General features: G+C 58.0%; 1 protein-coding gene and 1 pseudogene across 2 annotated transcripts in view; both read right to left on the bottom strand.

Annotated features, from left to right (window-relative positions):
• The window catches only part of LOC138820401 (adiponectin receptor protein 2), a 25359-nt gene extending 19461 nt beyond the window's left edge, over positions 1-5898 (bottom strand). Inside the window, exon 1 of one of the 2 annotated variants that reach the window (XM_070012056.1) lies at positions 5733-5898. The gene's annotated coding sequence lies outside the window, so the exon portion shown is untranslated. Of the gene's footprint in view, positions 1-3985; positions 4110-5732 lie in introns of those variants that run through there. The other variant, XM_070012057.1, reaches the window with a different exon arrangement.
• Positions 5899-15746: 9848 nt separating this feature from the next.
• LOC138820399 (protein Wnt-5b-like) lies at positions 15747-23398 on the bottom strand (annotated as a pseudogene).
• Between the last annotated feature and the right edge of the window lie 1158 nt (positions 23399-24556).

Below are 24556 nucleotides of genomic sequence, written 5' to 3'. Positions count from 1 at the left end.
ATAATGAAAAATACTAATTTTTAAAGAATATAGAAATAGCCGGTCATGGGGACTGGGAAGGTGGCTCAGTGGTTGAGCACTTGCCTTGCATGCCTGAGGCCCTGGGTTCCATTAGTCAGCACCACATAAGCAAAAAGAAAAAAAGCCGGAGCCGGGCGCTGGTGGCTCACGCCTGTAATCCTAGCTACTCAGGAGGCTGAGATCTGAGGATCGTGGTTCAAAGCCAGCCCGGGCAGGAGAGACCGTGAGACTCCTATCTCCAATAAACCACCAGAAAACCGGAAGTGGCGCTGTAGCTCAAGTGGTAGAGTGCTCGCCTTGAGCTGAAGAGCTGAGGGACAGCGCCCAGGCCCAGAGTTCAAGCCCCATGACCGACAAAAAAAAAAAAAAAAGAAAGAAAAAAAGCCGGAAGTGGTGCTGTGGCTCAAGTGGTAGAGCGCTAGCCTTGAGCTGAAGAGCTGAGGGACAGCGTCCAGGCCCAGAGTTCAGGCCCCACAACCGGACCCAAAAATTTAAAAATAAATAAAAAAATAAATAGCCGGGCACCAGCAGCTCATGCCTGTCATCCTAACTACTCACTCAGGAGACTGAGATCTGAGGATCTCGGTTCAGAGCCAGCCCAGACAGGAAAGTCCGTGAGACTCTTATCTTCAATGAGCCACTAGAAAACCAGAAGTGGAACTGTGGCTCAAAGTGGTGCCAGCCTTGAGCAAAAGAGCTCAGGGACAGCGCCCAGGCCAGGAGTTCAAGCCCTAGGACTGGCAAAAAAGAAAAATTCTATAAACCAATACTTAACAAATTGATCCCATTTGTATAAAAATGCTTACAAAGAGATTCTGTAAGGATTAATTACCAAACCAACCAACCCTGTGGTACAATTCTGGATTTTAACTTTCTCGTTACTACTTTCCTGACTTGTTTTAACTGTATAATAAATGTCACACACACACACACACACCCCTACCTTTTTTTTTTAAAGGCAAAGTAGCTCTGGCCTTGAACTCTGGATCTTTTGGCCTCCTGAGTGTTAGGTGTGGCACAGTGACTTGAATATGCACCTTTCTTAATAGACTATTGAGGGCTAGAGTAAAACTTCAGGCTGGATGGGTCTGGCACAGCCTCACCACGTGACTGTGTGACACAGGATCAGGCACGGTGATACCTAACACGTACAGGGACACGTTCCAATAAAACTCCACTTACCAAAACAAGCAGCGGCCAGCGCCCATGGCTCACACCTGTAATCCTAGCCACTCATGAGACTGAGATGTATGCATTGTGGTTCAAAGCCAGCCCAGGCAGGAAAAGTCTGTGAGACTTTTCATCTTCAGTTAGCCATCAAAAAGCCTGAAACAAAGCTGTGTCTCAAGAGGTAGAGTACTAGCCTTGGGCAGAGAAGCTCAGGTTCCCACTCTGATCCTGAGTTCAAACCCTAGCATTGCACCCTTGAGCGCACAAGTGCGTGCACACGCACCCGCGCGCACTCACACACGCGCGCACTCACACACACACACACACACACACACACACACACACACACACACACACACACACACACAGCAGTAGACAGGATTTGGCCCGCAGACTGGTTTGCCAACCTCTGAAGTAAAACTGTTTTACATTTAGGAAGATAAACATTGAAATAAAGTATGCGAGCCAAATTGATACCACTTGACTGACAAGATTCATTTATAAATTCACACTGAACGGGGACAGGAAACACAAATCTTTAAACCCTGTAAATCTAGCTCACGTCCCCACACCCAGAGATGAAATCTGCTGCTAACTAATCCAAAGTCTAGGCAGACACAACCAGAAGTCAGGAGAGAGACGAGGCCTTTCCTATGCAGACCAATTTAACTCCTCCTTCTTTTGTATTCCTGTGCCAATTGGCGGCCACCCTATCTACCAAGTCTTTTTTTTTTGGGGGTCCGGTCGTGGGGCCTGGACTCTGGGCCTGGGCGCTGTCCCTCAGCTCTTCAGCCCAAGGCTAGCGCTCTACCACTTGAGCCACAGTGCCACTTCCGGCTTTTTTTTCCTGCTTATGTGCTGCTGAGGAATCGAACCCAGGGCCTCAAGCATGCAAGGCAAGCGCTCTACCACGGAGCCACCTTCCCAGCCCTCTACCAAGTTTTAATGCTGATGACGGCATCAAGCCTTCGACACTGTGACAAATCTGAAAGGAAGAACAAGGGAAATAAGCAGTCTAACAGTGTGAGCGTCCACAGTGTACCTTACAGGGGTATAGAGGGCAAGCTGAGGCCTAGGCCCTGCCCAGCACCGTGCCGATCAGTTGTGGCTTTAACCCGGGGCCGAGCCCCAGCCCTGAGGTAGATCTTGACTGGTGTCAAAAACAAAGCTCTGCACTGAAGGAATTTCCTAATAGAAGGTCTGTTTTCAGAAGACAGAGTGTGATACATGCCTGAGAAACCGAGTCAGAACATACACGTGTATGTCTGTCATACATGTCCATATTATATATGTGTGTTACATGTGTACACTGTATATGTATGTCAGTCACGTGTGCATGTATTATAGTGTTATGTGTGTGATGTGTGCATGTATTACATGTGTCACCTGTGTCTGTGTTGTGTTACACATGCATGTACTGTTATGTGTGTTATACGTGTGCATTGTGTTACGTGTCACCTGTGCCTGTGTTGTATGTGTTACACATGCATGCAGTGTGTTATACGTGTGCGTTGTGTTACACGTGTGCGTTGTGTGTTACATGTGTCACCTGTGTGTGTTGTTGTATTATACATGCATGTGCTGTGTTGTGTGCGTGTATTATACATGTATTGTGTGTGTTGTGTGTATGTTACATTGTCACCTGTGCATGTGTTGTTGTATGTGTTGTACATGCATGCACTGTGTTATGTGTGAGTGTATTATACATGTGTTATGTGTGTGTTACATGTGTCACCTGTGCGTGTGTTGTTGTGTGTGTTATACATGCATGCACTGTGTGTGTGATTACATGTGTGTCGTGCATATGAAGCACTACATGTAAGCACAGATTAGATACACCACACTCTCCCACACAGCACGGGGAAAACAAACCGGCGCCCCCCACCCCGCCGGGAATGAGCGCCGGGGTGGGGACGGGGACGGGACGGGGGGGGGGGGGGGGGGGGTCGCGGGGAAGAGCCGGGACGGGACCGGGGCTGAGGGGACGAGGAGCGGGACGGGGGTGAGGACCGGGACGGGGACGGGGACGTCGGGGACGGGGGTGAGGACGGGGTCGGGGACGGGGACGGGGCTGAGGACCGGGACGGGGACCGGGGACGGGGCTGGGGACGGGGACGGGGCTGGGGACGGGGACGGGGCTGGGGACGGGGACGGGGACCGGGGACGGGGCTGGGGACGGGGACGGGGCTGGGGACGGGGCTGGGGACGGGGACGGGGACGGGGACGGGGCTGGGGACGGGGCTGGGGACGGGGACGGGGCTGGGGACGGGGACGGGGCTGGGGACGGGGCTGGGGACGGGGACGGGGCTGGGGACGGGGCTGGGGACGGGGACGGGGCTGGGGACGGGGACCGGGGACGGGGACCGGGGACGGGGACGGGGACGGGGACGGGGACGTCGGGGACGGGGCTGAGGACGGGGACCGGGTCGGGGTCGGGGTCGGGGCTGAGGACGGGGACCGGGGACGGGGACCGGGGACGGGGCTGGGGACGGGGACGTCGGGGTCGGGGTTGGGGACGGGGACCGGGACCGGGTCGGGGACGGGGCTGAGGACGGGGTCGGGGACCGGGACCGGGTCGGGGTCGGGGCTGAGGACGGGGACCGGGACCGGGTCGGGGTCGGGGCTGAGGACGGGGTCGGGGACCGGGACCGGGTCGGGGTCGCGGCGCCCCCGGCCGCCCCCGCCCCGGCGGGGCGGGTCAGAGGTCGCGGCCCGCGCGCTTCCGCCGCCGCCGCCCCGGCGTCCCGTCACCTCCGCGCCCGGACAGCCCGCGGGAGCCGAGCGAGGTCCTCACCGGAGGCGGAGGCCGCCGCTGAGGGAGGGAGGAGGCCGGAGGAGGGCCCGGCCGCCGCCGCCGCCGCCGCGATCCGCGTCTGGACGGAGCTCGCGCCGCCCGACCGCCGCCGCCGCCGCCGCCGCCGCGCTCTCCCCGCCCCCGCCGCGCGCGTCGCCGTGACGTGATCGCCCGAGGCGGCGCGACCCAATCGGCGCCCGCCCCGCGCGCAGGCGCGCTGCCCCAAACAGGAAGTCGCCTCGCCGGGCGGGCGGGATGGGGAGAGGCGCTTGCCGCCCCGGTGCATCCTGGGAGTTGTAGTTCGGCCGGGACGCGGGCGTCCGCGGCGGCGGGACGGAGCGCAGGAGGGCGTGGGGGGGGGGGGGCGAGCGCTTCCCCACGGCCCGGGCGGGGGCAGCGGCGCGGACGCCCTGCCCGGTCTCCGTGGATACCGGTGCACAATGGCGCACGCGGGCCGGGGCGTCGGTGGCGGCCCCGGGGGCTGCGATCGGGAGGACCGCGGTGCGAGGCCAGCCCCGGCAGGAAGGGCGGCCCCGGCCGCGGGTTCGAGCCCCGGTTCAGGCCCCGCGCGCACGCTCATCCGGGTCACTTTACTCGTGGCCGGTCCTGGGTCCTGAACTCGGGGCCTGGGCGCTCTACCACCTGAGCCACGGCGCCACTTCCGGCTTTTCCTGCCTGGGACTCGAACCCGGGGCCTCAGGCATGGTAGGCCGGCTCCACCTGCCCTGGGGCGGAGGCCCGCACCCCGGCCGGCCTCTGGGGCTGACACCCCCCGCCGGGCAGCCCAGGCCCCAGGGAGGCCGCAGGCAGGACCCCAGCCCCGAGCGCGGCCCGCCCAGCTGCCATCTGAAGACCAAGGTTCGAAACCAGCCCGGGCCGAGGTGAGACTCTGATCTCCAGTTAACCAGCGAAAAGAAGAGCTGGACGGGGAGCTGTGGCTCAAAGGGCACGGCACCGAACTCGGGAGAAACCCCCCGAGGGGCCTCGCCCGGCCGGAGGCGCTCTCGGAGCCCACTCAGAACACCGGAGCGGAGGGAAGCCCAAGCCAGATCCGTCTCCAGGAATAGCTGACCCTGCAAACTGAATTACTGTTCGTTTGTTTTTTTAATTTACCTTATCCATAAAAGACATACCAATCACCATGTCTATCTGCCTGGGCCAAGACATCAAGTTTTGGGGTTTTGGGTTCTCTTGTTGATCGTGGGGCTTGAACTCTGGGCCTGGGCGCTGACCCTCAGCTCTTCAGCTCAAGGCTGGCGCTCTACCACTTGAGCCACAGCGCCACTTCCTGTTTTCTGCTGTTTCATGGGAGTCTCATAGACTTTCCTGCCCGGGCTGGCTTTGAACCAAGATCCTCAGATCTCAGCCTCCCGAGTAGCTAGGTTGACCAACGTGAGCCACTGGCATCCGGTTAGGCCTGAAGTTCTTAGTGCTGAGGCAAACCACACCATTTCTTCCCCTTGCTCACTCTGCCCAAAGAGGAACTGCCTCACCCTCCCTGACCAGAGAAGGATTTCCTGAGCTCCACCTGTATGCAGGCCCCATCCTCCCTCCCCAGCCTGGCCTTCCTTCCCCCCATCCCTCTCCCTCCCCAGCCTGGCCTCCCTACCCCCCATCCCTCTCCCTCCCCAGCCTGGCCTTCCTCCCCCATCCCTCTCCCTCCCCAGCCTGGCCTTCCTCCCCCCCATCCCTCTCCCTCCCCAGCCTGGCCTCCCTCCCTCCCCCCCCCATCCCTCTCCCTCCTCGCCTTTCTATATGGTCTTCTGGTGAGCTGGAAGGAAACCCGGAGGGCTGGGTGGAAACCTGTGTGGTCCAGCGTCACCTGCAGGTCTTGAGACCCCCAGTGCCTTCCATCTTTAGGGGGTCACGCCTCTCATTCCCCACAGCTCCATGGCTCCCAGAACCGCTTCCTGCCCCCTACCTCCCTGTCCCCCGCCCCCTCCCAGTGACCCAACAGTGCTCTGTGGGTGGTGAGGTCATCGTCCCTGTCATTTGTTGACAAAGAGGGTGTCACCCAAGGTGGGTGGCTGGTGGCTTGGGTGACAGGTGCGCTGGCCTTGAGCGCAGCCTGGGCTGTGAGTCAGCGAGGAGGACTGGAGACCCGGGAAGGTCAGGCTGTGAACTGAGCCTGGAATTTCCCAGAGGCAAGTGACCAGGTCTCTGCCTGGTCTCCGGGAAGGCCAGTCCAGAGTAACCAGGGGCTGGGCGCACATACCTAACTAAAGCAGGTGCTGTGTGTGTGTGTGTGTGTGCGCGCGCGCGTGTGTGTGCGCGCGCGCGTGCACATACGCCCATCCTGGGACTTGAACTCAGGGCCTGGAGCTCTATTCCTGAGCTTTAGTGCTCAAGGCTAGTGCTCTACCCCTCGAACCACAGTTCCACTTCCAGCTTTTTGCTGGTTAATTGGTGATAAGTAAGAGCCTCCTGGAGTTTTCTGCCTGGGCTGTCTTTGAACTGCAATCCTCAGATCTCAGCCTCCTGAGTAGCTAGGATTACAGGCATGAGCCAATAGCGCCCACCTAATTTTGCTTTTCTTTGCAATGGATCTGCTCGAATCTTTAATTTAAATATATATATAGGTATTGAGGTCTCTTGCATTGCAAATAATCTACCACTGAGCTCCGTCCACCCCCGTTTTTATTTTTTCTTTGGAGACAGGATCTCACTGAGTTGCCAGGGTCAACCTTAAACTGCGATCCTCTTACCTCAGCCCCGGAGTGCTGGGATTACAATCGCATGCCACCCTGCCCAGCCTTTTGCCTACTTTGTTAAAATTCAGTTCTTACCATTTAACTATCGCGTTACAAGAGGTCTCTGTGTATTCTTCAATTCAAATGTTTTGCCAAAATAAAAGGCGAGCAAAGAATTCTTTAAGAACTTGGGGAGTGACGGGATGTGATCACGGTACACTGCACGTAGGTACCCGTGTCACAGGAGACCCCGTTGGGCACAACTGACCCTAATGAAAACGTGTGGGGAGGAAAAAAACCTAGTTAACAACCCAGGTCTTCTGGCAGTCCCAAGCGACAACAGGTTGATTCGGCTGGGCATCTCCTTTGCGGCGAGAATCAAGACGGGAACACAAAAGTATCTCATGGTGTTACAGTCATCGGGCGCCGGTGGCTCACGCCTGAGACCCGAGCTGCTCAGGAAGCCGCGAGCTGAGGATTCCAAGGAAAAGTCCGGGAGACTCTTACCTCCAATAAAAATAAATAAATAGCAGGAAGTGGAGCTGTGGCTTCCTTGATAGAGCGCCGGCCTTGAGTGAGAAAACTCAGGGACAGCAAGCAGGCCCCAGGCCTGGTGTATACACACACGCACACGCACGCACACACATGCACACGCACGCACACATACACCATCAGTCATAAATGCTTTGTGTTAGAAAAGGACAGATCCTGAGAGACAGCAGGTAGAAGCAACCATCAATAAGCAGAAAGTAATTTCCCCAGGAAGCTGGAAGCACCTGTTAACTTTGTTTTTTAATCTGTCAGCTCTTTATTAAGGAAAAATTGAAGATAGCATCTGCTCAGAAAAAATCAACTGCCTAAGCAATCACCCACACACAGAAAACCATGAGCCAGGAAAAAGAAAAAAGAGCATTTTTAACTGTTGCTGCTACACACTTAAAATCCCTAACACGAAGAGGTTTGTTCCCCTGGAAATAGCGTGACAGTACAGCCAGACTCTGAGCTGAAGACCCAGGTTCTTAGTCAGGGTAATTTGAGAAGACTCGGGTCCCCAAGTGCCCGGGGAGGAACTCTGGTGACCGGGTGAGGAGTTTGCAGAAGTGGAGCTCCAAGAAAGGGCTGGTGTGTCCTGAGCAGGAAGCCGAGCCAAGGTGGAGCCCAACTCCTGGGACTGAAACAAAATCCCCCCCCCCCCCCCCCCCCCCCCGCCGCCCTGCGTCTCAGCGATGAGAGACAGAAGCAAAACCCAACCAGGTACTCAGGAGGCTGAGATCTGAGGATCACGGTTCAAAGCCAGCCCGGGGAAGGAAAGTCCATGAGACTCTTAATGAACCACCAGAAAACCAGAAGTGGCGCTGTGGCTCAAGTGGTAGAGTGCTAGCCTTGAGCTGAAGAGCTGAGGGACAGCGCCCAGGCCCAGGGTTCAAGCCCCGTGATCAGAGACACAGACTGGGGGGGGGGGGGGGGGGACAGAACTTCATTCTCCAGTCTCTCACTTCTAGATTCTGACAGTAAACGGATGCACGCTGTCAGATTTTTAACTCTAGGATAGAATTCAGTGTAAAATGGACAGAAACATTCTACTGGGGACTGGCAGAGTAGTTCAAGTGGTAGAGCGCCTGGCTGGTAAATAAGAGGCCAGGGTTCAAACCCCAGTACTGCCAAGTAAGAAAAGAAATACGCTATTTGAAGCAAAGTGAAAGCTAACTGGCAAGTCAGGTATGATTGCACACACCTCCAATCCCAGCACCAGCAGGAGGAAGGGCCAGGAGGACTGTGAGTTTGAGGCCAGCCTGGGCTACCTGGGTATCTATGTATGTATGTATGTATGTATGTATCTATCCATCTATCTATCTATCTATCTATCTATCTATCTATCTATCTATGTATCTATGTATCTATGTATGTATGTATGTATGTATGTATGTATGTATGTATCTATCTATCTATCTATCTATCTATCTATCTATCTATCTATCTATCTCAGCCAGCCCAGTGACACATGCCTGTAATCCTAGCCATTCAAAAGGCTGAGAACTGAGATCCAGGCTCAAAGCCAGTCCCAGCACCAAAAAGCCTAAAGTACTGAGGGACCAAATGGTGGAGTGAAAAAGCTCAAGGGAAAAGCATGTATGCCCCAAGTTCAAACCAAAGAAAAAAAAGTCCGTTTATAGCGGTTTAAAGAGAAGCGCTTACCTCGTGTGGATCCTTTGGTGTCACAGATTGTCACTGCCACCAGATTCTGCTTCAGACAGCAGCTCGTGGGCAGGGCAGGACCTGGGGCTACGGAGAATACAGGAGTAGGTCGGCACCCCGGGTCACGGCATGCTAGGGTCAGCGTTGGGGTCCTGTGGCAGCCCCCCCCTTTGAACAATCAACACATACTTAAAAAAAAATGCCTAACAAGGGAGAAACGGGGAACACAAGGAAGGGGTGACAGTGTCCCAGAAAAAAAGAAATGGACTCATCACCTGACTCATGAAAGAGTAAATAACCCCTGTACAGCACACCTTAATAATAACTATATATATATATATATATATATATATATATATATTAAGGGGAGGGTCTGAGGGGGAGGGGCAGGGCGGAGGGAGAGCCTGCTCAGAACAGCCAGCCGCTGGTTGAGATTGAGTTGAGGAAGGGGAGGTGGGGGGGGTGGGAGAGAGCCTCATCAAGGTCCAAGGTCTGCATGCGTCTGTCAGGATGAAGCTCCGGGGCTGGGAAGGTGGCTCCGTGGTAGAGCGCTCATCTAGCATGCACGCAGCCCTGGGTTCGAGTCCTCAGCACCACATACACAGAAAAAGCCGGAAGTGGCGCGGTGGCTCAAGCGGTAGAGCACCAGCCTGGAGCCAAAGAAGTTCAGGGACAGCACCCAGGCCCTGAGTTCAAGCCCCAGGACTGGCAAACTAACAAACACCGCAGTGCTACCAAAAAGAAAGCAGAATGTCCAGGAGAGACGGGGCTGGCCGGCCGTGGGGCAGAGCCCAGGCGAGCGGGCAGGCCTGCGTGCAGGTGCTAGACATCTCATCACCCTGGCCGTGAGCGGCGCTGAATGTCCACCCTCGGGCATCTGATCATTAAGGCCGTGAGCAGCCCGGCGTGCAGGCCCCGGGCGCCCTGCCTGGCTCAGTGCCCCTGGAAGACTTGCCTCGGAACCCAGAGGTGCCAGAACGAGCAGCCAATCAGAAGGGCTGGAGGAGTGTAGCATACGTATGCAGCCAATCAGAGGAGTTGAGGAGGAGTACCCACAGCCAATCAGAAGGGCTGGTGGAGTGTGGCATGTTTGCAGCCCATTGGAGGGGCTGTGGGGGGGTGGAGTGCTCATGCAGCCAATCAGAGGGGCTGGAGGAGTGTGGCGTGCTCATGCAGCCAATCAGAGGGGTTGAGGAGGAACACTAGCAGCCAATCGGGCTGGAGTGGTGTGAGGGTTTGCAGCCAATCAGAGGGGCTGGAGGCGTGGGGGGAGCTGCTGAGGAGCCTCTGATTGGGTCTGGGCACTGACATGTCTATGACCTGTCCAGTGATCGTGATCACGACTCCTACAGACGTGTTACGTCCTTTGCACACACCCCACCCCAGACCCTGCTTGTCCTGGACACTTCTGCCTACTGGGAGCTCTGATTGTGTGTGTGCATTGTGCACACGCCAGCTTGGACTTGAATTCAGAGCCCAGGTATTGCCCCTAAGCCTTTTCTGCTCAAAGCCAGAGCTATACCACTGGGGCCTCGGCTCCACTGGTTACTTCTTGGTGGTTTTTTCCAACCACGATCCTCAGATCTCAGCCTCCCGAGTAGCCGGGAGGACAGACAGCGTGGGCCAGTGGCGCCCCGGCTCTGATCACTGTTTTCTTCAACTAAGATTTGCCTTGTTTCCTTTCCATGTCCACCCGTGTTGGAGAGCAAACCAGGACTGGACCCGGGTGCAGTTTACGCATTCAAAGAAACTGCAACGAAACAAAACAAAACCCAGAGATCCACTTTCTACCTCGGTTTATCATCTGTCCTCCAGAGGCTGGGGCCCCTGTAGCCTTGACTTCTCAGTCTTCAGATAGGGGTTCACCACTCCACTCTCTGGCAAAAGCTGAGTGCGGGGAGGCCGATGGTCACATTGGTCTGAACTTCGGAAGCATCTAGAACACGTCCTCTCATCTTCCACGGGGAAGAGCAAGCGGAGCTGAGGATCCTGTGGTTGGTGAAGGGCCTGGGCTCCAGCAGCAACCTGTGACTTTTTGCACGACCTGTTGGAGTTCATTTGAGGAGAACCAGTAACATGAATCCTGTGTGAAGCCGGGCACCGGTGGCTCACACCTGTCATCCCAGCTACTCAGGAGGCTGAGATCTGAGGATCCTGGTTCAAAGCCAGCCTGGGCAGGGAAGTGCATGAGACTCTGATCTCCCATGAACCCCCAGAAAACCAAAGTAGTGCTGTGGCTCAAGTGGTAGAGTGCCAGCCTTGAACTGAAGAGCTTAGGGACAGTGCCCAGGCCCTGAGTTCAAGCCCCACAACCAGCAAAAGAAACAGTCGGAGAAAGGAGACCGATGAGGGATTTTTTTAAATCGAGGCTTCCCAATTGATGTAGAGTTTCGGCTGACCCCTTCCCTCCCGTGTCCCGCAGCAATCACAGCTTGCAGCCCCAAGCACAGGGGCTTGAGGGACAAGAGGGCAGAAGTCCGGGCATTGGGGAAGGCAGGTCCCTGTGGGGGCAGAGGGAGCCCATGGGGGGGGGTGGCCTCCGTTCTGGGTCACACTGTGTCCAGAGGGAGCGTAGATGGAAGCGGTCTGGCCTGAGTCTGGGCCAGCAAGGATTGGGTCATGGCCACAGAAAGTTACAAAACCAGCTGGAAGGAGACAGCTGACAGCAATATCGCTCTGAGATAGAGGCCCTCTGCCCCAGTTCCAAGTCCAAAGTGCAAGGCTTCCCTGCGCCCCGAGATTCACGTAGGATCCGGTGTTCAAGATGGAAAAACGGGGGGTGTACCACACAGGCCCCGGGGGAGGGGCAGCTGGGGGGGGAGCTGGGGGAGGGGGGCGGCCGGTGTGTTTTGCAAGTTGTCCCTTGGTGGTTGTTGTTTTCTAAGACAAGGTCTTTCTGTGTCACCCGGCTGGCTTCAGAGTCTCTGTGTGGGGTGCTAGGATTACAGGCCGGCGTCACCACGGCTGGCCTGGATTGGGTGTTTTAGCATGTGTTATTTATCAAATGCTACCTGTGTTCCTCTGTGGGTGTGCTGGGGGGGGGAGGTCGGGTGACTTTCACACTTGCAGCTTGTCCTTGGCCACTGCAGAAAAAATGGACATTTCCATGTCCTAAGAAGCAAACCGGGGGCTGGGAAGGTGGCTCAGTGGTCCACTGCTCGCCTAGCACGCATGAAGTCCTGGCTTCCATCCCTCTGCACCACAAACACAGAAAAAGCTGGAAGTGGTGCCGTGGCTCAAGTGGTAGAGCGCCAGCCTAGAGCTAAAGAAGCTCAGGGACAGCGCCCAGGTCCTGAGTTCAAGCCCCAGGACTGGCACTAAAAAAAAAAAAAGAAGTAAAGAGACATTCCCTGCTGCTGGTTTTGTCACTGAATATCCCATGCGCTTGGAGAGCCGGGGTGAAGCAAGGGCTGAGGGAGGGGAGAGGCGGGCAGTGGCCTGCCTGTGCAAATCTGTCTTCTCGGGACGTGTTCGGAAAACGCCATGCCAGTGTGATCTGACTCGGGGGCCTCCAGTGTCCAAAGGTCAGGTCTATGTGCCAAGAGCAGGCCGAGTTCAGAGTTAGCAGCAACCGTAAAAGGATCGTTAGTGTGTGTGGTACCATCTGGAGACACGCTCTGGCCTCGTGATCCAGACAGGTGTGGCCCGGGATGCATGCAGACACCGGAGCACAAAGCTCAAATCAGGGTGTGTGTGTGTGTGTGTGTGTGTGTGTGTGTGTGTGTGTGTGTGTGTATGTGTGTGTGTGTGTGTGTGTGTACGTGTGTGTGTGCATGCAGCCCTGGGGATGCAACCCAGGGTCCCGGGCAGACGAGGAAAGCAGTCTCCACTGAGCCTCAAATAAACCATTTAAAAACTAGGGCCGGGGCTGGGCAGGTGGCTCCCTGGTAGAGCGCTCACCTAGCATGCACGAAGCCCCGGGTTCGATTCCTCAGCACCACATACGCAGAAAAAGCTGGAAGTGGCACTGTGGCTCAAGTAAGAGCGCTCGCCTTGAGCACAGAGGGGCTCAGTGGCTAGCCCCTGGGTTCAAGCCCCGCAATTGACAACAATAAAGTTGCTCTTTCCTGCACCCCCCAAAAACGGGGGGACAGAGGGTGAACAGACGCAGCTGTGGTCCTGACTGGACAACTTCTGGGAGGAGGGGCGGGGGGGGATAGAGGCACTCTATTTCACGCGGGGAGGCGGTAGCTCACGCCTGTCACCCCCGCAGATCCCCATCTCCCAGCCACCCCCTTCCCCGACTTGTGGAAGGAAGGACTCTGTGTCCAGTGCTCCGTCCCTGGCAGCAGGTTGGATCTGTTACGGACGTTTCTTGGAGGAGGGTATCTGGCGGCGCGACCTTGGCTGAGGACGGGGTTAGGCAATCTTCTTGGCTGGGAACCTGCCCGCACCACCCCAGCCACGGGCCGTGGGGGAGGGGTCACAGCTGAGCACAGGCCGGCCCGGCCGCCCCACCCCCACGGGGGACAGCCAGCCAGCGCCGGCCCCATCGCCCGGACACCGTGTCCCCAGTGTTCCCGAGAAAGCCTATTGTTCCGGGAGAATTCCCCAGGCCCCGCAGATAAACAAGGCCACGCGCAGCCCTGGTCACTCAGCCCAGAGGACTTGAGTTCAGCAGACCCCGGCCTGAAGCTAAAAATGAGGGCGTAGCCCGGCCCTGAGCCCTGGGTGCCCTGTCAGAGCCCACACGGGGGGGGGGGGTCAGACCCCCCCCCCAGGCCTCTGGCTACCGTCCTGTCTAGAGACGCCCAGGCCCAGCCGCCTCACTGTGGCCTTTGTCCCACAGAAACAATGGAGCAGGAAAACAAGCCAGGGAGGAAGGGCTGGGGTGGGACCTGGGGCTCCACAGTTACCCATGGACGACTCGGGGGCTCTGGGTCCTGTCCACCCGAGACAGACCCACAGACAGGAGCCACGCGGTGTGGCCCTGGGACGCCGCCCTCCCCCCTTCTCCCCCTTCCCTCCCTCCCACCCTCCTGCCTCCCTTTCTTTTCCTGTGCTGGGAATTGAACTCAAGACCTAGAGAAGCTAGACAGGCTCCCTACTTCCAATGCTATTTCAATTTTTAAAAACAGGTGATTTTTTAATTTCTATCTTGGGTTTTTTTCGTGTGTGTGTGTGTGTGTGTGTGTGTGTGTGTGTGTGTGTGTCTGTCTGTCTGTCTGTCTGTCGTGGGGCCTGAACTCGGCCTGGGCACTGTCCCTCAGTTCTTCAGTTCAAGGCTAGCACTCTACCACTTGAGCCACACAGCACCACTTCTGGCTTTTTTCTGCTTCTGTGGTACTGAGGAATCAAACCCAGGGCCTCATGCATGCAAGGCGAGCACTCTACCCCTGAGCCACCTTCCCAGCCCTATCTTGGATTTTTTTTTTATTCCTTTTTTTGTCATTCCTGGGGCTTGAACTCAGGGCCTGGGTGCTGTCCCTGAGCTTCTTTTGTTCAAGGCTAACTCTACCACTTGAGCCACAGCACCTCTTCTGGCTTTTTCTATGTATGTGGTACTGAGGAATTGAACCCAGGGCTTCCTGCATGCTAGGCAAGTGCTCTACCCCTGAGCCAGTTTTCCAGCCTAAAAATGTGTACTTTTAAAAATATATAACATATTTCTACGTTAATATATTTCATATAATAATGCGAAAATTCAAATATGGCTGCAAGTGTATATAGGTATATATGCATGTTTATATACTTGCATATATACTCATGCATGTGTGTGTGTGTGTGTGCGCACTCGCGTGTGTGTCCTCGGTGGGCGGCTGGCCAGTGGGCCTCCACACCCAGCCCGGCTGTCAGGTGCCTTGGAGGCTGCTGCTCCCCACTGGCTCCCCACCCGAGGCCGGACTCACCGCCCCAGGCTGAAATGAGTTTCCTCCTTCCTCCCAGCTCTGTGTGCTGGAGGATTGCACAAGCACACATGCCCAAACACTCCTTTTCTTAAGCTCTTTGGAGAGAGAGGGCTATAACTCTCCACTACCTGTAGCCACGTCTGCCCGTCTGACAAGAAAGCCTTCCCTCACCTCCACCACAACCGCTTTGTGGCAGAGGGTGAAGAGGAGGAGGAGGAAGAAGAAGAGGAAGAGGGGGAGGAGGAGGAGGAGGAGAGGAAGAAGAGGAAGAAGAAGAGGAGGAGAAAGAGGAGGAGGAGGAGGAGGAGGAGGAAATGTTGGCAGGAAAAGTGTTTCTCATTACCTTGTTACGTTGTCAGGGGAAAAAGGCAATAAGGGGCTGAAAAAGAAGCCAGGGCACCCGCCTGTCATCCCAGCGACTCAGGAGGCTGAGATCTGAGGATCGTGGTTCAAAGCCAGCCTGGGCAGGAAAGTCCGTGTGACTCTGATCTCCAATAAACCACTCAGAAAACTGGAAGTGGTGCTGTGGCTCAAGCGGCAGAGCACCAGCCTTGAGCTGAAGAGCTGAGGGACAGCACCCAGGCCCAGAGTTCAAGACCCAGGACCAGCACAAAACAACAACAACATAATCAGATCAAAACTCCCTGGAGGCCGGGGGACCATGTGTCTCAGGTTCCAGGCCCTGAGTTCTGCCCCTAGCAGTGACAGTCTCAGTGTGGACCGAGACTCGTGGGAGAGGGGGGCTCTTTAATGTGGGAGGGGACCCCTCACAGGGCAGAGGTGATGGGCGTGCCTGGCCGCCGGTCCTGTCCCCTGCCGGCCACTTCTACTCTCCACGAAGCACGTTCCCCCCCGCCCCCCCATCAGAGGGACACGAGGCCTCCCCACACGTGTGGGAAAGAGGATGAAAAGCCCCCGTCACCGTCGGGGGGGGGCACTAGGCCCAGCGGTCACGGTGCGTCCCTCGCCAGCCGTCCACTCACACGTACGAAGGCGTTTTCTCTGGGACTCTGCGATGCGGACTCCTCACTTGCACACGTACTGCTCCACGGGCCGCGAGCACTTCCTGCAGCGCACGAAGCAGCACCAGTGGAACCGGTGGACGCGTGGCGCAGGCAGTAGTCGGGGCTGGGGTCCAGGTAGACCAGGTCGTCGGGCGTGGGCCGCGTGAAGCGGCTGTGGAGCGGCTATCTGCTACACTGCCAAAGGGCCAGGGAGGGCTCAGCCTCGTCCCGGGAAGCTGCATTACTGGGGCTTGAACTCGGGGCCTGGGCGCTGTCCCTCAGCTCTTCAGCTCAAGGAGGGCACTCTACTGCTTGAGCCACAGCGCCCCCTTCTGGTTTTCTGGTGGTTTATGGGAGATGAGAGTCTCACAGACTTTCCTGCCTGGGCTGGCTTTGAACCGCGATCCTCAGATCTCAGCCTGCTGAGCCTGGGCCTGGTAAACTGTCCCATTGTCTGCAAGACCACTTTCTCCGCCCCAGGGCCCCCGGGCACCTCCTGGGAGGGGCTGAGGGAGTGGGGGGGGGGGCGCTCACCCCCAGGGGTCATTTCCTTTGAAAACAAATCTACCCCAGAGGAAGTCACGGAGTTCCCAGCTTGGACCAAGCAGAAGGGCTTGGAACTCCGGCTCTCGCTTCCACACGGTGTGCAGACCCGGGGCGTCATGCATACCACCACCACCACCACCCCAAAAAAACCCAAAAACACCCACAATTTTCTGGGGACTGAGTGAGTGTGACCAGCTGAGCGCTTCTTTTAGATTTCTCTTGGAGATGTGTCTCCCCCTCAGCTCCGGGAACCCCAAAGGTCTCCGCAGCCTCCCCTGGTCCCCCCTTCCTCTCCCACCGCATGTGCTTAGATCTCAGGTGGTTTGGAGGAGGGGAGGGAGGTGAAGGGCTGACACCCCATCTCCACAACCACTTCAAAGACCGGCCCTGCCATTACCCGTCCGTCCCACATGCCCGGGCCTGGGCCAGGCCGGACATTGCTGTGGAAATGACCCTTGGGTTTAGAGGCAGCCAACGGACCACAGGAAGGAGGAAGCAGGAAGCTTCTAGAACTGTGTACCTTTCCCCTAAGCCCCACTGACTGGGGAACAAACACCCCACAGACAGACAGACAGGGAGGGCAGGATCTCAGCCAAACAAACCCAAGACACAGTTGCTCTGTAGCTCACGGCCCGTCTCCTGCAGTGCGCACGGCCATGTTTTTGTTTTGTTCTCTTCATATTTTATAAGCTCCTTCTGTGTGTGTGTGGGGGGGGGCAAGGGATGCTCCCAATTTTAGACCCTTCCTGTTTAACTCAAACAATAATAATAATGAGATACCAGGCCGGGCCTAGCTCACCGTCAAGCCCACCCCCTGTGTAAGTAAGAAGGCCCTGAGTTCAAACCCAAGCACTACCAAAAAAAAAAAAAAGGTAGACTTAAAAACCCAATTTTAAGCCGGGCGCCAGGGGCTCACGCCGGTCATCCCAGCTACTCAGGAGACTGAGAGCTGAGGATCGTGGTTCAAAGCCAGCCCGGGCAGGCTGGAAAGACATGAGACTCTAACTTCCAATGAACAACAACAACAACAACAACAACAACAACAACAACAATAATAATAATAATGATGATGTCTGGCTGGGCTGTCCTGCCTGCAGAGGTCTCGCTGGGCCTCTGGCCTTGCAGGGCTGAGACCCCCCAGAGGAGGAAGCCCCCCCGCCCCCCGCTCCCCATTCCCCCCCGGCCCCCCCCCACCCTGCGGCCCGCCTTGTTGTTCTGCAGGTTCACGAGCACGTGCCCTGCTCCTCCGAGCCCCGGGCCGGGCTCCGCTCCCGCGTGTCCACAAACTCCCGGGTGAAGCGGTAGGCGTCGTCCACGTTGTCCCCACAGCCTCCCCACAGCCAGTCCCAGGGCAGCTCCCGCGGATGCGCGGCCCGGCTGCAGCCGCAGGTGGACAGCGCGCTCTCCCGGCAGGCCCGGGCGATGGTGTCCACCAGCCCGGCCGCGCTGACCGCGTGCGTGAAGGCTGCCTCCCGGCTGCCTGTTGGGGGGGACCAGGGTGGGTGACAGCCCCTGAACCACCGATTACCTCCCTCCCGCCTGGCCAGGCCTGCCCTGCCCTGCCCAGCCCTGCCCTGCCCTGCCCTGCCCTGCCCTGCCCTGCCCTGCCCAGCCCTGCCCTGCCCTGCCCTGCCCGGTCCTGCCCGGCCCTGCCCTGCCCTGCCCAGCCCTGCCCAGCCCTGCCCTGCCCTGCCCTGCCCTGCCCAGCCCTGCCCTGCCCTGCCCTGCCCTGCCCTGCCCTGCCCAGCCCTGCCCTGCCCTGCCCTGCCCTGCCCGGCCCTGCCCTGCCCTGCCCTGCCCGGCCCTGCCCAGCCCTGCCCTGCCCTGCCCTGCCCTGCCCTGCCCTGCCCTGCCCTGCCCTGCCCTGCCCGGCCCTGTCCAGCCCTGCCCTGCCCTGCCCTGCCCTGCCCGGCCCTGCCCTCAGTGCAGAAGGTGAGTCACTGTTGTGTCCCCCACCTCCCGTGCATGCCCACCCTGGGGCTTGAACTCGGGGCCTGGCGTGCAGCCCTCCTGAGCTTCTTAAGCTCAAGGCTGTTGCTCTTGCACTCCAGCCACAGCTCTGCTTCCGGAGCGCGGAGCTTCACGGGGGCAGGAGCTGCCTGGGCTGGTGTGGAACTGCAATCCTCAGATCTCAGCCTCTCGGGCTGCCAGGATGAGAGGTGTGAGCCACCAGCATGGGGCTAGAAGCTTGTTATCGGTGTGTGTGTGCGTGCGCGTGTGTGTGTGAGTACGTGCGCACGTGCACGCACGTGTACACGCATGCACGTGGTCCTGGGGCTTAAACTCAGGGCCTAGGCACTATTGTAAAAAAATAAAAAGAAGGGGCCAGGAAGGTGGCTCAAGGGTAGCATGCTCACCTCACACGCATGAAGCCCTGGGTTCAACTCCTCAGTACCACAGACACAGAAAAAACCGGAAGTGGTGCTGTGGCTCAAGTGGTAGAGCGCCAGCCTTGAGCTGAAGAGCTGAGGGACAGAGCCCAGGCCCAGAGTTCAGGCCCCACGACTGGAAAAAAAATGATAAAAAAGATAACCCAGCCAACAGGGTGCTAGGCAGAGGGGGGGGGAGGGAGGGAGGGAGGGAGGGAGGGAGGGGAGGAGAGAGAGGAAGGGAGGGAGGGAGAGGGAGAGGGAGAAAGCACCCCATGTCAATGCAACCCTTCCCAGGCTGCCACGGCCTGGGTGAAGGTGCCCCACGCCCTGACGGCCTCTGCTGCCCTCTAGTGGCAGGAGCGGCGCCCGCCGGGGCTGCCCTGAGTCTGGGCCCCCCGGGCCCGCAGCACGGGCCAGCAGGCAAGATGAGGCCCAGCGGAGGCCTCCAGTGGAGCTGAGGGTCAGGAGCTGCCATCAACCCGCCAGGACTGGGGGTCCGGGGTGGAGGCCACTCTGTCACCCGCCTGGCTGTCCCCACCATGGACTAACAGCACTTTCCCAGGCAGGAAAGTCCATGAGACTCTGACCGCCAATGAACCACCAGAAAACGGGAAGTGGTGCTGTGCTCAGGTGGTAGAGTGCCCGCCGTGAGCTGAAGAGCTGAGGGACAGCGCCCAGGCCCAGAGTTTGAGCCCCAAGACCAAAAAATAAAAATTTAAAAATGCATATATATACACACACATATATGGTATTATAATAATACACATATATTATGTGGTACTTAATAAAACATATTACAATAAAATATATATATTATACTGTACAATACAGTATGTTATTTGTTATATAACTTAGTATTACATATTAATTAACACATACTATTACTTGATGATATATTACATTGTTACATTATAATTAATATATTGTGTATATTAATAACATATCATATAGCATATAGTATATTATCTTACTGTATAATACAATTATGTATTATATACATTTATATAGTATATATTAATATACCATATGTTATGTAATATATAATTACATATGTATTACGATATGTATAATATATAATATTTAACATGATATATCATAAAGGAATAGGCTTCTATGTATTAATAATATCATATGTGACATATAATAAAGGAATAGGTTACTCTGTGTTAATGTGACATTATATGTAGTATATAATAGGTTACTATGTGTTAATGTGATATCATATGCAGTATATAATAGGTTACTATGTGTTAATGTGATATCATATGCGGTATATAATAGGTTACTATGTGTTAATGTGATATCATATGCGGTATATAATAGGTTACTATGTGTCAATGGGATATCATGTGTGGTGTATAATAGGGTATTATGGGATATCATGTGTGGTGTATAATAGGGTATTATGGGATGTCATGTGTGGTGTATAATAGGGTATTATGGGATGTCATGTGTGGTGTATAATAGGTTATTATGGGATGTCATGGTGCTGTATGACAGGTTACTATGGGATGTCATGGTGCTGTATGACAGGTTATTATGGGATGTCATGGGTGCTGTATGACAGGTTATTATGGGATGTCATGGGTGCTGTATGACAGGTTATTATGGGATGTCTTGTGTGGTGTATAATAGGGTATTATGGGATATCATGTGTGGTGTATAAAAGGGTATTATGGGATATCATGTGTGGTGTATAATAGGGTATTATGGGATGTCATGTGTGGTGTATAATAGGTTATTATGGGATGTCATGGTGCTGTATGACAGGTTATTATGGGATGTCATGGTGCTGTATGACAGGTTATTATGGGATGTCATGGGTGCTGTATGACAGGTTGCTGGGTGTTACCGATATGGAATATGGGATCTGATGGTGGTGTTTATAATACTGCAATTATAATACATGGGTATGTTTTTATTACGCTCCACACACAAGTGTGCAAATCAAGTCCTGACCGGAGGCCCTGCGGCACCGCGGGCAGCTCCTCCACTCCGCGCGCCTTCCTCTCCCCTCCCTCTCCCCTCCGCTTCCATTCGAACCCGCCAGGCCCCGGGACGCCCGCGCGCAGGCGCACACGGCCCCACGCCCGCCTGGACACCCGCGCGCAGGCGCACACTGCCCCACAGCCGCCGGGACACCCGCGCGCAGGCGCACACAGCCCCACGGCCTCCGGGACGCCGCGCCCCGCGCAGGCGCACACGGTCCCACGGCCTCCGGGACGCCCGCGCGCAGGCGCGCCCCGGCCGCCTCCCCGCGCACGCGCGCCGCGCCTCTTACCGATCTGCAGGACGCGGCCGAAGCCGGCGTCGTCGTCCACCGTGGAGCAGTTCCCCCGGCGCCGCCGGAACTGGTGCTGGCACTCGCGGACGCCGGCCCGCGCGCCCGCCCCGACGAAGGCCATGAGCTCCCGGTGCAGCCGGCACAGCGGCCGCCGGCTCGACGACAGCCCGGGCAGCCGGCCGCACGCGGGGACGCCGGGGGCGCGGGGCCCAGCGCCAGCGCCCTGCGGGGGGCGCGGGTCAGCCCGGGTCAGAGGTCAGCCCGGGTCAGAGGCTCTGCCCGGGTCAGAGCTCAGCCCGGGTCAGAGGTCAGCCCGGGTCAGAGGCTCAGCCCGGGGTCAGAGCTCAGCCCGGGTCAGAGGTCAGCCCGGGTCAGAGCTCAGCCCGGGTCAGAGCTCAGCCCGGGTCAGGGCTCAGCCCGGGGTCAGAGGTCAGCCCGGGTCAGAGGTCAGCCCGGGGTCAGAGCTCAGCCCGGGTCAGAGGGTCAGCCCGGGGTCAGAGCTCAGCCCGGGTCAGAGGCTCAGCCCGGGTCAGAGCTCAGCCCCGGTCAGAGCTCAGCCCGGGTCAGAGGTCAGAGCTCAGCCGGGGTCAGAGGCTCAGCCCAGGTCAGGGCTCAGCCCGGGGTCAGAGCTCAGCCCGGGGTCAGAGGCTCAGCCCGGGTCAGAGCTCAGCCCGGGGTCAGAGGCTCAGCCAGGGTCAGAGCTCAGCCCAGGTCAGAGGTCAGAGCTCAGCCCGGGGTCAGAGCCTCAGCCCGGGTCAGAGCTCAGCCCGGGGTCAGAGGCTCAGCCAGGGTCAGAGCTCAGCCCGGGTCAGAGGCTCAGCCCGGGTCAGAGGCTCAGCCCGGGTCAGAGGTCAGCCCGGGGTCAGAGGTCAGCCCGGGGTCAGAGCCTCAGCCCGGGTCAGAGGCTCAGCCCGGGTCAGAGCTCAGCCCGGGTCAGAGGCTCAGCCCGGGTCAGAGGCTCAGCCCTGGGTCAGAGCCTCAGCCCGGGTCAGAGCCTCAGCCCGGGGTCAGAGCTCAGCCCGGGTCAGAGGCTCAGCCCGGGTCAGAGGCTTAGCCCGGGTCAGAGGCTCAGCCCGGGTCAGAGCTCAGCCCGGGCGGGGTCAGAGGCTCAGCCCGGGTCAGAGGCTCAGCCCGGGTCAGAGGCTTAGCCCGGGTCAGAGGCTCAGCCCGGGTCAGAGCTCAGCCCGGGCGGGGTCAGAGGCTCAGCCCGGGGTGCAGGCCCTGGGACCCCCCCACTCCCCAGTCAGAGGCTCAGCCCGGGGTGCGGGCCCTGGACCCCCTCCCCCAGTCAGAGGCTCAGCCCGGGGTGCAGGCCCTGGACACCCCTCACAGTCCCAGCCACTCAGATGTAGGAGGCCTGAGGTGGCCAGGGAACCCTAGGTGCTCCTTGGAAGATCCCGGTTCAAAGCCACCAGGAGGAAAGCGGGGCTGTGGCTCAGGTGGTAGAGCACTAGCCTTGAGCACAACAGCTTGGGCCCTGAGTTCAAGCCCCAGGACAGGCACAAATAAAAAAGCAAAACAAAACCCAACAAGGATTAAAAAGGCCAGCCGGGCACTGTGGCCCACTCCTGTAATCCTGGCTGCTTGGGAAACGGCGGCCAGGTCAGAAGGATGACAGTTCAAGGCCAAGCCCAGGCACAAAGTGTCCAAGACTCTGCCTGGACCACTAGGAAGCTGGGTCTGGCCTTAGCTCAGACAGGAGGACCACGGGCCGGGTGGGCCTGGGCCTAAAGGCAAGAAAGCAGAACAGAGCAGACAAGGGCTGCGGGGTGTGGCTCAAGTGGCAGAGCACCCGCCTGACACCCTAGTAAAATGCCAAAAACAAAGCTGGACAGAAAGACAGACAGGGCACCCAGACGGAGCAAAGCTGGGGTTGGCGCCCTGCATGTCGGTCAGCTCAGCCAGGACCGTGGCTGGAGGCCCACAGCGAGCCGGCCACGCTCTACTCGCCCCTCAAGTACTGGTCAGTAGGAATCGCACCAAAGACGAAGGTGTACGTGTGCAAATTATTTATACCCGCATCCTTTTGTTTGTTTTTCGTCAGTCATGGGGATTGAACTCTGGGCCTGGGCGCTGTCCCTCAGCTCTTCAGCTCAAGGCAGGCGCTCTACCACTTGAGCCACAGCGCCACTTCTGATTTTCTGGTGGTTCATGGGAGATCAGAGTCTCACAGCCTTCCCTGCCCGGGCTGGCTTTGGACTGTAATCCTCAGATCTCAGCCTCCCGAGTAGCTGGGATGACAGGCGTGAGCCACGGACACCAGGCTTTTTGTTTTCTCTTTTTCCGAGATGTCTCTCTGACAGGTTTTCACCAGGGTATGGCACCCCAGCCCTTCCGGTGTTACCCCAGGAGACCCCCTCCACACACGCACACACGCACTCACCACCAGGAGCTGGCCTCGGTCAGCAGCTGGGCACAGCTGGGGAGCAGGGCCAGGGGCGGGGGCAGCAGCAGCAGGAGCAGGCTGGGCATGGTGGGCGTCGGCCCGGCCTGGTGCCCTGGGGCCCAGGCCTGCTGAGGAGGGGCTTCCTGGAGGAAAGAGAACCAAGGGGGCGTCCTTGAGCAGATGGGGCCCACGGGAGAGGCGGGCTCCAGGAAGCGGGGCTGGAGCGGCCCAGCACCCAGCTCTGTCCCTTCCAGACTCTCCTTCCCAGTGCGGTCTTCCTCACCCCGGCTCAGGGCGCACCACGCCGGCCGGCCCCGGTGGAGAGGGGGACCCCCAACGCCACCCCTGGGCTCACGCTCCTCCTTCAGGCTCCTCTTGGAGGAGGAGTTGAAGCCAGGGAGGCCGGGCGCCAGAGGCTGGTGCCTGGCATCCCAGCCACTCAGGAGGTTGAGATGAGGTCTGAGGATTGCAGTTCAAAGCCAGCCCGGGCGGCAAAGTCGGTGAGACTCTTCTCTCCAGTGAACCACCAAAAAGTCAGAAGTGGCGCTGTGGCTCAAGTGGTAGAGCGCCAGCCTAGATCACAAAAGCTCAGAGACGGTGCCCAGGCTGAGTTCATGCCCCGGGAGGTGAGACAAGCCTCTCCTATCCCCCCATCTGGGTCCCCGTGGAGCCTCCAAACAGTCCTGCACCCCAGCCCACGCGCTCCGCGCCCCCAGCCCCAGCGGGACGGGGTGGCAGGTGTGTGGGTCCTGGAGCACCAAGCCAAGGCGGTTGGCCAGGGCTGGACGCATGCAGCCTCTCCCCACCGGAGGTCTTGGCTGGGGGGGTGGGGCCTGGTCCGCAGGTGTGTGGAGACAGTGGTCAGATCAGAGGAGGGACCGGACCGGCTCCCCGGCTTTGTCATGCAGAGTCTGCTCAGAAGTGTTCTTTGAGGGGACCCCCCCCTTCATCCCCTAGGGCTGGGGATGGACCGGAGTCACTGGAGTTGGTGCAGAGATAGAACTGCAGCTGAGCTAATGGGTTTATGGGGTGGGGGTGCCTGGAGAAGCTTCAAAGAGCTGCCCCGTCCCAACAGCCCAGCCCTGGACCCGCCCCTGTGAGTCTCCAACCCCTCCCCGGCTGGCCCCTGCACCCCACACCCCACCCTCATGCCCACCCTGTCCCCCAGGCCAGGCCAGGGCCGGTCACCTCCCTCCAGGGAGGCAGCTCCACTGGCCACAGTGCCTGGGTTCTGTGCCCAGCCG

Source organism: Dipodomys merriami, unplaced genomic scaffold, assembly GCF_024711535.1.
Source record: "Dipodomys merriami isolate MVZ:Mamm:240054 unplaced genomic scaffold, mDipMer1.0.p SCAF_877, whole genome shotgun sequence".
Classification (NCBI taxonomy): Eukaryota; Metazoa; Chordata; class Mammalia; order Rodentia; family Heteromyidae; genus Dipodomys; species Dipodomys merriami.
This window is presented reverse-complemented; position numbering and strand designations above follow the sequence as displayed.